The 14,779-nt window shown below is 45.8% G+C and overlaps 1 non-coding gene across 1 annotated transcript; it reads right to left on the bottom strand.

The window, feature by feature from the left end:
* Nucleotides 1–14,010: 14,010 nt before the first annotated feature.
* On the bottom strand, nt 14,011–14,084 carry trnan-guu (transfer RNA asparagine (anticodon GUU)). The gene has a single exon. It is a non-coding gene; the product is annotated as a tRNA-Asn (tRNA).
* Between the last annotated feature and the right edge of the window lie 695 nt (nt 14,085–14,779).

Raw genomic sequence — 14,779 nt, 5'->3', positions numbered from 1 at the left:
TACATTGAGTGTACAGGGAGTATACTTATATTAAACAGACACAACATCACTCTCCCCTAAGTCTTGTGCCACTGGCCTTTGCATTGTGTGCTCTGGCCCGAGACTTGAGTGCCCAAAGCTCTTGCACCTTGTCAATGCTTTGGCTTGGTTCTCTCCCTGTGGACAACCAAGTCCTTATTACCACGACATTGGGAAATGGTCAGCATTGGATTGTTGGTGGTTGCAGTGGGGGTTGTGTGGGTTCTGGGTGTGATCAATGTGTGTCCATGGCTACATACATCCATTCCCCCGCCCCATACATCGACCCTGTGTGTGGCTCAATATCTGCATGTGCAGAACTGTACAGACAGAAAGAACAAAAAAACATCGGATTAGTTACATCACTGTTTGGGTTCTGCAGTAGTGGAACAAGTACATTTTACAGGTAAGTTACATACGTGGTGTCACAGTCTTGCCCCTGGTTTGTGTAGGTGCAGGTGGGTGCGGACACTCGTTCCAGAGTAACCAGACTGTGTCCAGGTTGTCTGATGGCAGCGCTGTGTCCCCTGCCAGTTGGGTGGCTCAGATCGCTCACCTGGCTGAGTCTCAGACCCTTTGCCGTTGCCTCGTGGTCGGCAGAGCCACAGGAGTGTGTGGCCTCCCTGTCCACCTTTGAAGGCTGCGGTGTCTCCCTGCTGCTCTTCAGCGATAGTGGGAGCCTGGTCATCCCAGGTCCTGTTGGGAGGTCAGGAGGGTGCTATCCGCTCGCTCCCAGTACTGGCCCTGGTGGCCAGAGAGGTGGAGCCGAACCGGGGCAGGGTACCGGTAGTGGTGCCTTTGACGTCCGCTGATCACGAGCCCTGCAGCTGGTATGCTCCCTCTGTGTGTGGCCACACTCCCTGGGGTATCACATTGGTCCCGGAGGGGCAGGCTACATGGTCGCGGGACCTGGGTGCGGACGGGAGGTTGCCCTTGGTTTTGTCGGCAGACATGTAAATCGCACGTCATCACTTCGTTTACTCTCACAATACATTGGTTCTGATCGCAAGTGCCCGACTTATCGTGATTAGTTACATTTACCAACTTGAAATTGTCAGTTACATCTTTTACATATGTATCACCATCATCGCTGTATAAACATAGAAACACAGAAACATAGAAAATAGGTGCAGGAGTAGGCCATTCGGCCCTTCTAGCCTGCAACGCCATTCAATGAGTTCATGGCTGAACATGCAAATTCAGCACCCACTTCCTGCTTTTTCGCCATACCCTTTGATCCCCCTAGTAGTAAGGACTTCATCTTCTCCCTTTTGAATATATTTAGTGAATTGGCCTCAACTACTTTCTGTGGTAGAGAATTCCACAGGTTCACCACTCTCTGGGTGAAGAAGTATCTCCTCATCTCGGTCCTAAATGGCTTACCCCTTATCCTTAGACTGTGACCCCTGATTCTGGACTTCCCAACATTGGGAACATTCTTCCTGCATCCAACTTGTCAAAACCCATCAGAATTTTAAACGTTTCTATGAGGTCGCATCTCATTCTTCTGAACTCCAGTGAATACAAGCCCAGTTGATCCAGTCTTTCTTGATAGGTCAGTCCCACCATCCCGGGAATCAGTCTGGTGAACCTTCGCTGCACTCCCTCAATAGCAAAAATGTCCTTCCTCAAGTTAGGAGACCAAAACTGTACACAATACTCCAGGTATGGCCTCACCAAGGCCCTGTACAACTGTAGCAACACCTCCCTGCCCCTGTACTCAAATACCCTCGCTCTGAAGGCCAACATGCCATTTGGTTTCTTAACCGCCTGCTGTACCTGCATGCCAACCTTCAATGACTGATGTACCATGACACCCAGGTCTCGTTGCACCGCCCCTTTTCCTAATCTGTCACCATTCCGATAATAGTCTGTCTCTCTGTTTTTACCACCAAAGTGGATAACCTCACATTTATCCACATTATACTTCATCTGCCATGCATTTGCCCACTCAAGAGTGGAACTGTCCCTTTAATTGTGATGGGTTGCCGGTCTCCTTTTAGACGGTCTTGCAAACTTTACCCCAATCTGGTTCGCTGCTCGGCATCACGTGTTGCTCCCTTTTGGTCTGGCTGCCGCCATCTTGGCTTCAGGCGCTTCACCTCGTGGTTCGGACACCATCTTCTTTCTCTCCATGGGGTAGGCTGCGGTGATCCTTTTCTCCCCAGGTTCTGCCACGGAAGCCGGGAAGTTACCTTCTGCGTGAATTTTCTTCTCTGGAGTCCTGCCACTGGAGCCTGGAAGGTGAGGTCTGGTTGTTTGGGCTGGATCATCTCGCCGTTGGGTTGAGCGGTCTGTGTCGTCGCCTCACAGTCGAGTTGGGCGGTTGGTTTTTCAAGTGTTGTGCTGGATCCAACTTCGGGGCCGCGGAGGACGTCGATCGCTGGAGGTTGGAGCTTTTCCCAGCTCCAAGTGATCTTTTTCATCCACCTTTTTTCTAATAGCTTTGGACCATCACCAGCAATGATCCACAAAGGTAACCTGTACATCGCGCCGCAATGGGACACCTGGACATCCACGCTGCCAACGACTGGGATGTATCGTTTGTGTTGGTGAGCAGTTTCACTTCGATCGGGATCATTTTAGGTCGTTCGATTGGATTGTCCCCGAGTTTCTCAAAGGCTGCCTGATTCATCAGTGACTGGCTCGTCCCTGTGTCCACCTCCATCGTGACTGGAACATAGTTGACTTCAACTTCCATTTTCACCGGGGAACTCTCGGTGGTGCAGGTAAACACTCCGTACACCTCATCGTCGCTGGACTCCGGATGATTGGCCAACTCTTCATCGACTCGGTGAGTACGATTTCTCTTGCATATTCGCTGGAGGTGGCCCTTCATGTTACAGCCTTTGCAAGTATAGTCTTTATAGAGGCACTGGTGGGCCCTGTGATTTCCTCCACAGCGCCAGCATGGGGTTGGCCGGTTGGCCCGTTGGCCCCATGTGGTGGACTCAGGATTGCGGGACTCAGGGTTCTCTTCTCTCTTCCCTGAGAGAGACTGCTAGCAGCAGCCCTGCCTCTAAAAGGCACCAGTCGGTTCACAGTACTTGCCGGGTTAGAGTCCTGGGGGTGAGACATCCACTTGGAGATGCAGGCCGAGATCATGAATGCCTGGCTCACGTTAATTGCCTTCTGTAGGGTGACCGTGGTATCCGCAGAGAGCAGCCTGTGGAGAAGGCCCTCGTGGCCGATTCCAATAACAAATATGTCCCTTCGTGCTTTGGTGAGGTGATCGCTAAAATCACATGGTGCAGCCAATCGTCTCAGGTCTGCAGCATATTTTGTGATTTCTTGGCCTTCAGGCCACCGGTGGGGAGAGAACCGGTGTCTGGCTGTGAGGATGCTCTCTTTAGGTTTGAGCTGTTCCTGTCCCAGCATTATGAGCTCCACATATGTTGTTGTCTTCTCTGGGGCTAGCATGTCCCTGACAAGGCCATAGACGGTGGGCCCACAACTGCTGAGCAGGATAGCTCAGCGCTTATCAGCCAGCGAGGTCGGGTCGTCTCCCGCCAGGTCGTTCGCAATAAAGAAGTGTTCGAGCCTTTCCACAAAGGCCTCCCGATCTTCCCCATCGGCGAATTGTTCAAACGTGCCAAGGTTAGCCATTGTCGCGTGGAAATTCGTGTTCTCATCACCAGTTATTGTGTCTGTAAGCACTCTAGTAATGACTCCATGAGGTAAGGTATTGTACTTGAACTGTGGTGACCTTAGATCATTAGTTAGCGAAAGCATTTTTACAGCGCAAGTTGTCAAAAATAATTCAAGTCTGTGAGAGACTGTGACAATAATTGTTTCAATCATCATTAATCCACCCACATGTATTGCACACTGAAGGAAATACAAATATGTTTGCTGAGCGACGGCCGAATTTTAATAACTTTTTATACAACTGTAGAATCAGCAGAAAAACAGATTATTCGGCCCATAATCCCTAATATATTGCCCATAGTACAAGAGTAAGGAAATCTTGCTACAATTGTACACGGCCTTGGTGAGACCACACCTGGGGTACTGCGCACAGTTTGGTCTCCTTATCTGAGAAAGGATACACTTGCCTTGGAGGTGGTAGAACAGAGGTTCACCAGATTGATTCCTGGGATGAGAGGACTGTCCCATGGTGAGAGATTGTGTAGAATATGCCGATACTCTCTGGAGTTTAGAAGAATGAGAGGTGATCTCATTGAAACGGACAATATTTTGAAGGGGATTGACAGGATAGATATTTAGAAGCCCGGCTAGCTTAGTCGGTCGAGCATGAGATTCATGATCTCAGGGTCGTGGGTTCGAGTTGTGCGAATTATTTTCCTTAAACTTTATGTTGCTTTCACGGGAAAACATCTTCAATGAACCCATGATCTTCTTTGCACAATAAAAGGAATGCGAACTGAGGGAGAGTTGATAATTTAATCAATTGTTCTGTGATCTACATACGAACACAAGAACCAGGAGCAGGAGTCTACCATTTGGCCCTTCGAGCCTGCCTTCTTTTGCACCGAAACAAATTATAACCGTGTTTTTAAATTAGCAGTGCGAGATATTAAGAGGGCACCTTCACAAACCAGGAATCGATCCCAGGTGGCTGTCGCGAAAGGAACGTGCTTCAGCCACCTGGGTTCGATTCCTGGTTTGTGAAGTAAATTTGATATCACCGTTTGTAATTGAAGTGGAGTAATTTTATGAAGTGAGATGGATGTCCCAAAGAATTGTATAAGTTTGTGCAATTGCGGAACTTGTGACCTGACAGTAGCCAGGAGACGGTCTGCTACAAGTTACACTAGGAAGAAACTGGACCTCTGAGAGTCCATTCCTAACGGTTCTAGTCCTACCCAGCAATGGCCAATAAATCAAGTAATCTGGAGTGGGGACAAGAAGGGTCCCTTACCCGCCACCTGGCGGAAAAACAAAAGAAACTAATTGAGAAGATGATTAAGTTAGGATGGAACCCCCAGGACCCGCCAGCAAATCAATGGGAATGGTGGGAGAAGGAAAGGAAAGATAAAGATGAGAAAGCCGTGGTCTTGATTCTTCAAGCCCACATAAAATTAACAGAGGATGTTCATCAATATGTAAGAAATAAAAAAACCTGATAGTGATGATTTAAGTGAAGTATGGATCCAAGAATAGAGCCAGCCAAACAATAAACTTTGCTGAATGAAAAGAGATTTTTGTGAACGTCTGTCTTGGAATGAGATAAAGAATGGAGAAGGGAAGCTGTAATGTCTTTTAAAAAAGCCTATGTCTCTGGAGGCTGCAGGCTGGGGAAGTACACTCCCATTTTTCCTTTGTGCAAAACCTTGACGCGAAAGCTTTTAGCTCAGGAAAGAGATTTTTAAATTACAGATTGGCAGTACAATACTTGAATTGTGATTTTGAGATATTTCAGGTGATTCTCATTGATAAACATTTTGGTTGTATAGGAAAATCTTGGGTTTGGAAGCCTTTTTAATAAAAGTACACTTACTGCGTCAGGAACTGAAGCTTAAAAAAGATGTAATTTATGAGATATAGTACCACAAAATTGAAGTTACAGAGCAAAAGATTAGAGTTTTTGATCAGCTTTTAAAACGGAAGTTAGGCAAAAAAATCCAGTAATACCATATTTGACATTTTGTAATTCAACAATAAATACAAATTCTACAAAAGGGGAGCAGAAATTAGGATGGGAACAGTGAAGAGTTAATTTTGTTGTGAAGGTTTCAAGTACCACTGGTAAAGAAAAGGCACAACAAAATGCGATACATTTAAAACAAAAAGTTAAAACTGATCTCTTTTAAAAAATAAAACTAAAAAGTTTGGAAAAAAAGACGTAACGTACTAAATAAGTGCGGAAAAAAAAAGTGTTTGCGATGGAAAAAGAAATAAAAGGGGTCAGAGGGTCCAGTAAGGAGGAGGAACTGAGGGAAATCCTTATTAGTCGGGAAATTGTGTTGGGGAAATTGATGGGATTGAAGGCCCATAAATCCCCAGGGCCTGATGGACTGCATCCCAGAGCACTTACGGAGGTGGCCTTGAAAATAGCAGATGCATTGACAGTCATTTTCCAACATTCCATTGACTCTGGATCAATTCCTATCGAGTGGAGTGTAGCCAATGTAACCCCACTTTTTAAAAAAGGAGGGGGAGAAAAAGCAGGGAATTATCGACCGGTCAGCCTGACCTCAGTCGTGGGTAAAAATGATGGAATCAATTATTAACGATGTCATAGCAGCGCATTTGGAAAGAGGTGACATGATAGGTCCAAGTCAGCATGGATTTGTGAAAGGGAAATCATGCTTGACAAATCTTCTGGAATTTTTTGAGGATGTTTCCAGTAGAGTGGACAAGGGTGAACCAGTTTATGTGATATATTTGGACTTTCAGAAGGCTTTCGACAAGGTCCCACACAAGAGATTAATGTGCAAATTTAAAGCACATGGGATTGGGTGATGTGTGCTGACATGAATTGAGAACTGGTTGTCAGACAGGAAGCAAAGAGTAGGAGTAAATGGGCACTTTTCAGAATGGCAGGCAGTGACTAGTGGGGTACCTCAAGGTTCTGTGCTGGGGCCCCAGCTGTTTACACTATACATTAATGATTTAGACGAGGGGATTAAATGTAGTATCTCCAAATTTGCGGATGACACTAAGTTGGGTGGCAGTGTGAGCTGCGAGGAGGATGCTATGAGGCTGCAGAGTGACTTGGATAGGTTAGGTGAGTGGGAAAATGTATGGCAGATGAAGTATAATGTGGATAAATGTGAGGTTATCCACTTTGGTGGTAAAAACGGAGACAGACTATTATCTGAATGGTGACAGATTAGGAAAAGGAGAGGTGCAACGAGATCTGGGTGTCATGGTACATCAGTCATTGAAGGTTGGCATGCAGGTACAGCAGGTGGTTAAGAAAGCAAATGGAATGTTGGCCTTCATAGCAAGGGGATTTGAGTACAGGGCAGGGAGGTGTTGCTGCAGTTGTACAGGGCCTTGGTGAGGCCACACCTGGAGTATTGTGTACAGTTTTGGTCTCCTAACTTGAAGAAGGACATTCTTGATATTGAAGGAGTGCAGCGTAGGTTCACCAGACTGATTCCCGGGATGGCAGAACTGACCTATCAAGAAAGACTGGATCAACTGGACTTGTATTCACTGGAGTTCAGAAGAATGAGAGGGGACCTCATAGAAACGTTTAAAATTCTGACGGGTTTAGACAGGTTAGATGCAGGAAGAATGTTCCCAATGTTGCGGAAGTCCAGAACCAGGGGTCACAGTCTAAGGATAAGGGGTAAGCCATTTAGGACCGAGATGAGGAGAAACTTCTTCACCCAGAGAGTGGTGAACCTGTGGAATTTCCTACCACAGAAAGTTGTTGAGGCGAATTCACTAAATATATTCAAAAAGGAGTTAGATGAAGTCCTTACTACCACGGAGTTCAAGGGGTATGGCGAGAAAGCAGGAAGGGGGTACTGAAGTTGCATGTTCAGCCATGAACTCATTGAATGGCGGTGCAGACTAGAAGGGCCGAATGGCCTACTCCTGCACCTATTTTTCTATGTTTCTATGTTTCTATAACTTACTAAATACTAGTTGATATTGGCTGTGAAAAAGATATTGGTTTAATTGGGAAAAGGAAAAAAAAATTGGAGGAGGTAAGAGACACTCTCCATTGATAATGATTTTAAATTACGAGAAAGTTTCACTGCAGTTTGAAAAGATTTCCAGAGTAGACGTTATTAATCAAGAAAAGTTCCGAACAGTCTAAACAAGCAGAAGGGTTTTGAAAATAACAAGGAGAAAAGATCTAAGCTATGCGAACTCAGCAGAGAGAGAAATAAAACACAAGATTTGCCCATTGAACGGGACTGTTAAAAAACCCCGAAATGTTGGCATGTTAACAGCTTGTGTGAACATTGGATTTCAGTAAACAAAATAGCTATTAAAAATGTGTGTTCTTATTTCAACAAAAATCTTTGGCAAGTACTTGAATTGGATGTAAAGCAAAAAAATTGGAGTTTAATCTAAAATGCTGTCTTTCCCGATGAGAAGATTTTTATTGTGACCACTTTACGAATGATTTCTGCTGTTTTAACGGATTCCTAATTTCTAAGCAAGTTTTGAAGGCACAAAGATTTGGATGATTACGCAAAGTCACGGAATGACATCAGGCCTTCTTACAAACCTGTAAAGGAGTTAATCCTTTCTATTGACAGCTGTTTTACACTGGACCTTACTCATTTGAATTTCTTACTAAAATAAAGAAGATTCACCTGACAGACAGTGGAAATGGTGGGATAGTCAGAATAAAAATAAAACAGAACTTGCTGGTCAAGAGTTAAAAGCGAAGATAAATAAGCTGGAAGAGATTTTAAAAAACAGGACCAGACGGATAGTGCAGTGTGCAGCCAAAGCACCATCACCTGTGGCAATCGAGCCAATGTATCCCACGGTGGGTATGTGTAGTCCACAAACCCAACCTAACAGTAAAGCAGACTGGGATGTTTGGAGGAATAGTGGTGGCATTGGTGTTGATTAGAGTTTGGATAATATTTAGATGGGTCATCGTGCAGGCTCGAGCACAGCAGGCTCAAATACAAATCCGACTGCAACCCAGACAGGGACATGAAGTGATCGAGATGGCACGACTATAAAGAATATGGATAACCTAACCCTTACCTCCGATTCCACAGAGTGACCGCGACACAAGTAGACCAGAACCTAACACCTGGTGACGACCAGGCTATCTGTTTAAAATTTGCAGATAAAACCATCACCGAGATGGGACCGCAGTGGTGACTTCGACTCTGGGGAGTCATGATACTGGGAACCTTGAGGCCCACACAAGCACTGGATAATACAGACGGACTACGAGAGATGCAGCACATGCAAGAAAGACACAACTGTATCAACTATAGGGTTTTGTTTACTTTGACTGACGAAATATGCATTCCAGCAGCCAAGGACTGGAGCAAGGACAGAACTTATTTTAACGCGTGGCTGCAAATGAATCCGGATAAGAATAGAGTATGTGTGCGATACTACACGGGTACAAGAAGCAGTTGCATTAGACGAAGGGAGGCCGGGGGGGCCCGATGAATGTACCTTTGGAATAATTTGCGCGCCTCCTGCCCAGACACAACCGTTAGTCACCCACAAAGAGGGGGTGGGGCTGTGTGGATACTATGAGGAGGTAGAGGCTGCCGCAATATCGTTGTATGTATGCTTCTCACCCCCTCCGACACCGCACCCCGTAAGAACCACCACACTGCCCATGGAATTGTCATGTCCAACAATTACAAGGGGACCGGTAAATGGGATTGTGCTGTCCAACGAGGGTGAACTATTGTATGATAATGTCAAGCATGAAATTGTGCCTGTCCTGATCAATATCTCAGGTATACAGATGCCGGAATATTGTACAGAGCAGGCAAGAAATATGTATAATGTATTAAGTAAAGTTGTAATGCAGCAGGCTGCCGATGCCATGGGTGCCAGTAGATTCCGAGGACAGGAGCCAGTTCATAGGACTAAGAGGGAAATAGTTAATGATGTTGCTACCGGTTTTAATGCCGGAATCTCCATCGTAAACTCACTGGACATACAAAGGCTAAATGAAAGGGTGGAGCAGCTTAAAGGGGTGATGAAGGGATTATTAGAACGGGCAGAGCGGACTCAGGAAGGTCAATCCGCACTTGGAAGAGAGGGTGCCGAAATCCAATTGGATGGCCTCTCGGTCCTGGAAGCTCAGGCAAAAACAATCAATCACCTTTTCGACAGAGAGAGAGAAGATACCGCAAAACTGAGACAGGGACAACTCTCTCACGCTTATGGCCTATGGATGGTCGGTCAGGTACGGCACAACCACGATCATATCCAAAGGGGCGAGTTGCCAGACTGGATAGACAGCCCACATCTGGCTCAGTTGGCCAAACTGAAGGGGACACTGGATAATTGCACTCTGAAGGGACTAACCAGAGTATGCCCAGTGATCCCAAACTGCCGAATGAGCAAAGCTGCCGGAGTGGGAATAACCCTGATGATACCTATAGTCACACAAGACTCAGGACCGTTTCCCCTTTATCAACTGGAGAATATCCGGATCATACGGGAAAACACCTCCCTCCATTACTATCTGACCGCAGCCCCTGCTGTCCGCAGAGACAACACTCTCTATGGGATCTCCCTGACGGGATGCAAGCAGACGGGTGACATTACGGTGTGCCCTCACCCGGTGGGACAGGGAGAACTAGTCGAATGTGGATTTAATCCAACCGATGGATGTGTATTGGAAATAGTACCTGCCCCCACACATTTTGCCAGAACAGGTTACGGGGGCAAAGGGAAATACTGTGTCTCTACCATGGCACAATCATAACGGTACAATGGCTTACAATGCCAGATCTCGCAAACAAACTTTTGCTTCACAGCCCTACGACCTCACAATAGGACAAGCCCGCATTATCCAGGTTAGACACCGAGGCCCAAAATCATTAACGCCATCGATCAGCTCCACGATCACCTGCAGGATTATGACGAGCCAGAGCAGGCCCCTATCCCACATTTAGTTGCAGTATTAAGGGAACTAAGACTCAGAGTAGGCCAGTGTGTCAGACTCTACCACCAACTACAGACAAAGATTGAAATACTGGAGAAGGATACTGACCAAGAGTTACAAAACCAGAGTTTGTGGAGGAGGGTCAGGGACTGGGGCATGAACGTAAACATCCACCTCTGGATTGGAATAATATCACACATACTGGTAGGGATACAGCTGGTCTTAGCACTAACATGGAGAGTCATGGCCTGTCGATCCTGCAGGCATTATGCACGACAAAGGAGTATCAGAACAAGGGCTCAAGTAAATAAAGTGACTTGTCCAGCAGAGGGACAGGGGAATCTGAACTGTATCAATTTGATCTAAGCAACTGGGACTTCTGACACCACGTGACTGGTCAGCACGTTGAGGCAGGAAGTACCGGGTGGTACATAAAAATATAAGTCGAGTAACAAATAATGTTGTCAGTTAAAGGAGACTAGGATTAGTCCATTACCGAAAGGGGGGATTGTTGTAGGGCAAAGGCAAAGGCACCTGCTGAATATATGTATGCATATATGTATGTGTAAAATGGTAGCCAGATACAAAATGGCTGCCAGGGATTCTGCAAAGCACTAGGGGAATTCAGCTAACAGTTAGCTTGAATACATTTTAGGGTAGCTGATGACACTGCAGTTCCATGTACAGGAACACTGGAAAGAGCGAGCTCAGCAGAACGTCCTTAATCAACAAACCACAGACAAGATGTCCCAGCAGAATACTGAACAAATAAATTCCTGTGACTGTATAAGGATAAGGAGGTTAGGTGCAGACAGAACCCAAGGACAGTAGAGATAAGGGGATCTGGAGAATCTCACGAGGCCATGAATAAGCCCCAGCTAAAACATGAGGTGATCACACAGTCCCCTGGTGCCTGGGGTCCAATTCCATTGGCCCAGTGGAATCGATTTGTAATTTATAGTCCTTATGATTGGATTGTGTCCAGCTGACATGGGCTAAGTAATTATAATGAACTGTTGTAAAACATATAAATATCGATGAATTTCTTTGTTCGGTGGAGTAGAATGCCTGGAGTTGGACCAGATGCTCTCTCCCCGCCGGTGTAATAAAGGCCATTTTGGGATTGGAACCGACCCCGCATGTCGAGTGATTCTTCCAGAAAAAAGATTTGTGCTAACATAACCAGTGCTGTACCAGCCCTGGGAGAGATTGATCGGAAAGTGTAGAGGGAGCTTTACTCTGTAGCTAATCCGTGCTGTATCAGCCCTGGGAGAGATTGATGGGACAGCGTAGAGGGAGCTTCACTCTGTATCTAACCCCGTGCTGTACCTGCCCTGGGAGAGATTGATGGGACAGTGTAGAGGGAGCTTTACTCTGTATCTAACCCCGTGCTGTACCAGCCCTGGGAGAGATTGATGGGACAGTGTAGTGGGAGCTTCACTCTGTATCTAACCCCGTGCTGTACCTGCCCTGAGGTGTTTGATGGGACAGTATAGTGGGAGCTTTGCTCTGTATCGATCCTGTGCTGTGCCTGCCCTGGGAGGGTTTGATGGGACAGACTAGAGGAAGGTTTACTGTATATCTTAGATGGGCTGTATTTGCTCTGTGAGTCTTTGATGGGACAATATTGGGGGAGCTTTAATCTGTATATAACACATACTGTACCTGCCGTGGGAGGGTTTGATGTGACAGTGTCGAGGAAGCTTTAGTCTGTACCTGTCCTCTGAGTCTTTGATGAGACAATGTAGAGGGGGCTTTAATCTGTATCTAATCCGTACTGTACCTGCCCTGACGGGTTTGATGGGACAGTATAGTGGGAGCTTTGCTCTGTATCTATCCTGTGCTGTGCCTGCCCTGGGAGGGTTTGATGGGACAGTGTCGAGGGAGATTTAAACACGTGCTGCACTGTCATGTATATATGCCCGGGTTTACCTGCCACCAGGGGGACCGACCGTCGAAGGTCATTGGGCCACAGACACACACATGCAACTCTTGGAAATAAAGAAAGCCTCCATGTTTGATCCTTTGTTCGAGAGCTAGAAAAGTACGGTCAGGATGCACCTGATTGAGTTCACGGTAGTAAGCCTGCTGAGATATTGCATATGCAACATGCACCTGCCCCTGGAAGAGTTTGATGGGGCTGTGAAGCGGGAGATTTATGTTGTAACTAATTTGTGCTGTACATGCCCTGAGAGTTTGAAGGGACAATGTAGAGGGAGCTTTCCTCTGTATCTAACCCCGTGGTGCATCTGCCCTAGGAGCGTTTGATGGGACAGATTAGAAGAATCTTTACTCTGTATTTAACGCATGCTGTACCTGCCCTTGGAGAGTTTCATGGGGCAGTGTTGACGGAGCTTTACTGTGTATCTAACCCGTTCTGTACCAGCCCTGGGAGTGTTGATGGGTCAGTGCAGAGGGAGCATTACTCTGTATCTAACGCATACTGTACCTGCCCTGGGTGAGCATGATGGGACGGTGTAGAGGGAGTTTTACTCTGTATCTAACACGGGCTGTATCTGTCCTGAGAGGGTTTGTTGGGACAGTGTGGAGGGAGCATTACTCTGTATCTAACACGTGCTGTACCTGTCCTGGGAGAGTTTGATGGGACAATGTAGAGGAAGATTTACGCTGTGTTTAACGCGTACTGTACCTGCCCTGGGAGGCTTTGATGTGACTGTGTAGTGGTAGCTTTACTCTTTATTTAACATTATTGTCCTTTTTAATCCACTTGTTTCACACCGAAACAAATCGTAACCGTGATGTGAATTTAACGCCACGTGATTCTTTGAAATCATCTTTAAATGATTGGGGAAAACCACTTCTTATGCCACCGAAAAACAGCTTTGATTCCAGGTCTTGGCGATAAATTTTGTAACACAATTTTTAAATTCAAAACCTAATAAAATTGACGACATGCAGCCAACGTGCAAAAGTAAGAATTCTTTTAATCACCGTTAATTAGCCGATAACCTTCTTCAGAATGAAATAAATAATAATATAATTACTGAGGAACAGTGGTATCCTCAATCACTCATTTTCTCTTTACATGTGATGACGTTTTATCCCTATCTCATTTACACGCTGTATGAGAATGGTTTAAAATTGTAAGTGTTTATGACTCAGTTGTAAAACCATTGATTTTGTGTGTGCCGATTCTTGATAGGAGGAGCACTTGAGACCGAAGTTCCAGTTCGATATATGTATCAATAGAATCAATTTCCACCAGTTTCTTTAAACCTAATAACATAATTTATTTCGAGTGGGCTGGATGGAGGAACATGATCCATGTAAAAAATTGTTATCGTTTTACTTGAACTGAATGCTCATAAAATATTGGAGTGGGAACTAATTGGATAACAGCACAGCTGGCAACATTTGCGGAAAAGATTCGCACAGCCAAAACGCACAATGACAACCTGGGACTGTGCGGCACCGAATACTCGGGGAAAAACAGTTAAACACTTCGTTCCTGGGGGGGCTCGAACCACCAACCTTTCGGTTAACAGCCGAACGCGCTAATCCATTGCGCCACAGAGACTGATGGAAGTATAAGGTTCAAGGCATCCCAAACCAGGGTGTCAGACAGTTAAAGCTTCAGATTGCTCTGACCGGTATGGAACTTGTCCACTCTCAATGGTACGTTTCACAAATAAATGGAGGGACATTCATTGTGGATGTGTGGAAACAGTCTGGTCCCGCACACTGCAGACACTTCCATGTCACCGCCAACCAGCTCTCCCACAACCGGTGTGATCTACCTTCCAGCCTTCCGGTGCCTTGTCTGTGACAAAGTATTCTGATTGTCCCGAAGCCGGTATTTGGTTTGAATTCCTTTTCAGCTCCTGACTGCGGATATTCCTGTGATTAAACAGGAACTAAATGCTTACAGGGACAGTTGGATTCACCGTTTCTTTGCTTGGTGAAATTTCAAAGATTGAAAGCGACACACATCAACCCCAAACCTCCCGTGAGATGGAAGCCCAGTTGCTGTTTCAAGCTTGAATGCGGGAACAAGCAGAACTTATTCAAAGAAAGTCCAAGTCCCTGAGACGCCTGATTATTTGCACCAAACTCCTTTGCAATGATTTGAGGTTCATGTTTGGTGATCTGGGCACATCTTTTGCCAAACTACAACATTTCAAACATAACTCAACGGCCTTAAAGCGCTTTGGGGTGACATGAGTTCCTGAAAGGCACTGCAGAAATGGAAGTCCTTCTTTGCAAAAGTTCGAT

The sequence above is a fragment of the Pristiophorus japonicus genome, unplaced genomic scaffold (genome assembly GCF_044704955.1).
Source record: "Pristiophorus japonicus isolate sPriJap1 unplaced genomic scaffold, sPriJap1.hap1 HAP1_SCAFFOLD_42, whole genome shotgun sequence".
In the NCBI taxonomy this organism is placed as follows: domain Eukaryota; kingdom Metazoa; phylum Chordata; class Chondrichthyes; family Pristiophoridae; genus Pristiophorus; species Pristiophorus japonicus.
This window is presented reverse-complemented; position numbering and strand designations above follow the sequence as displayed.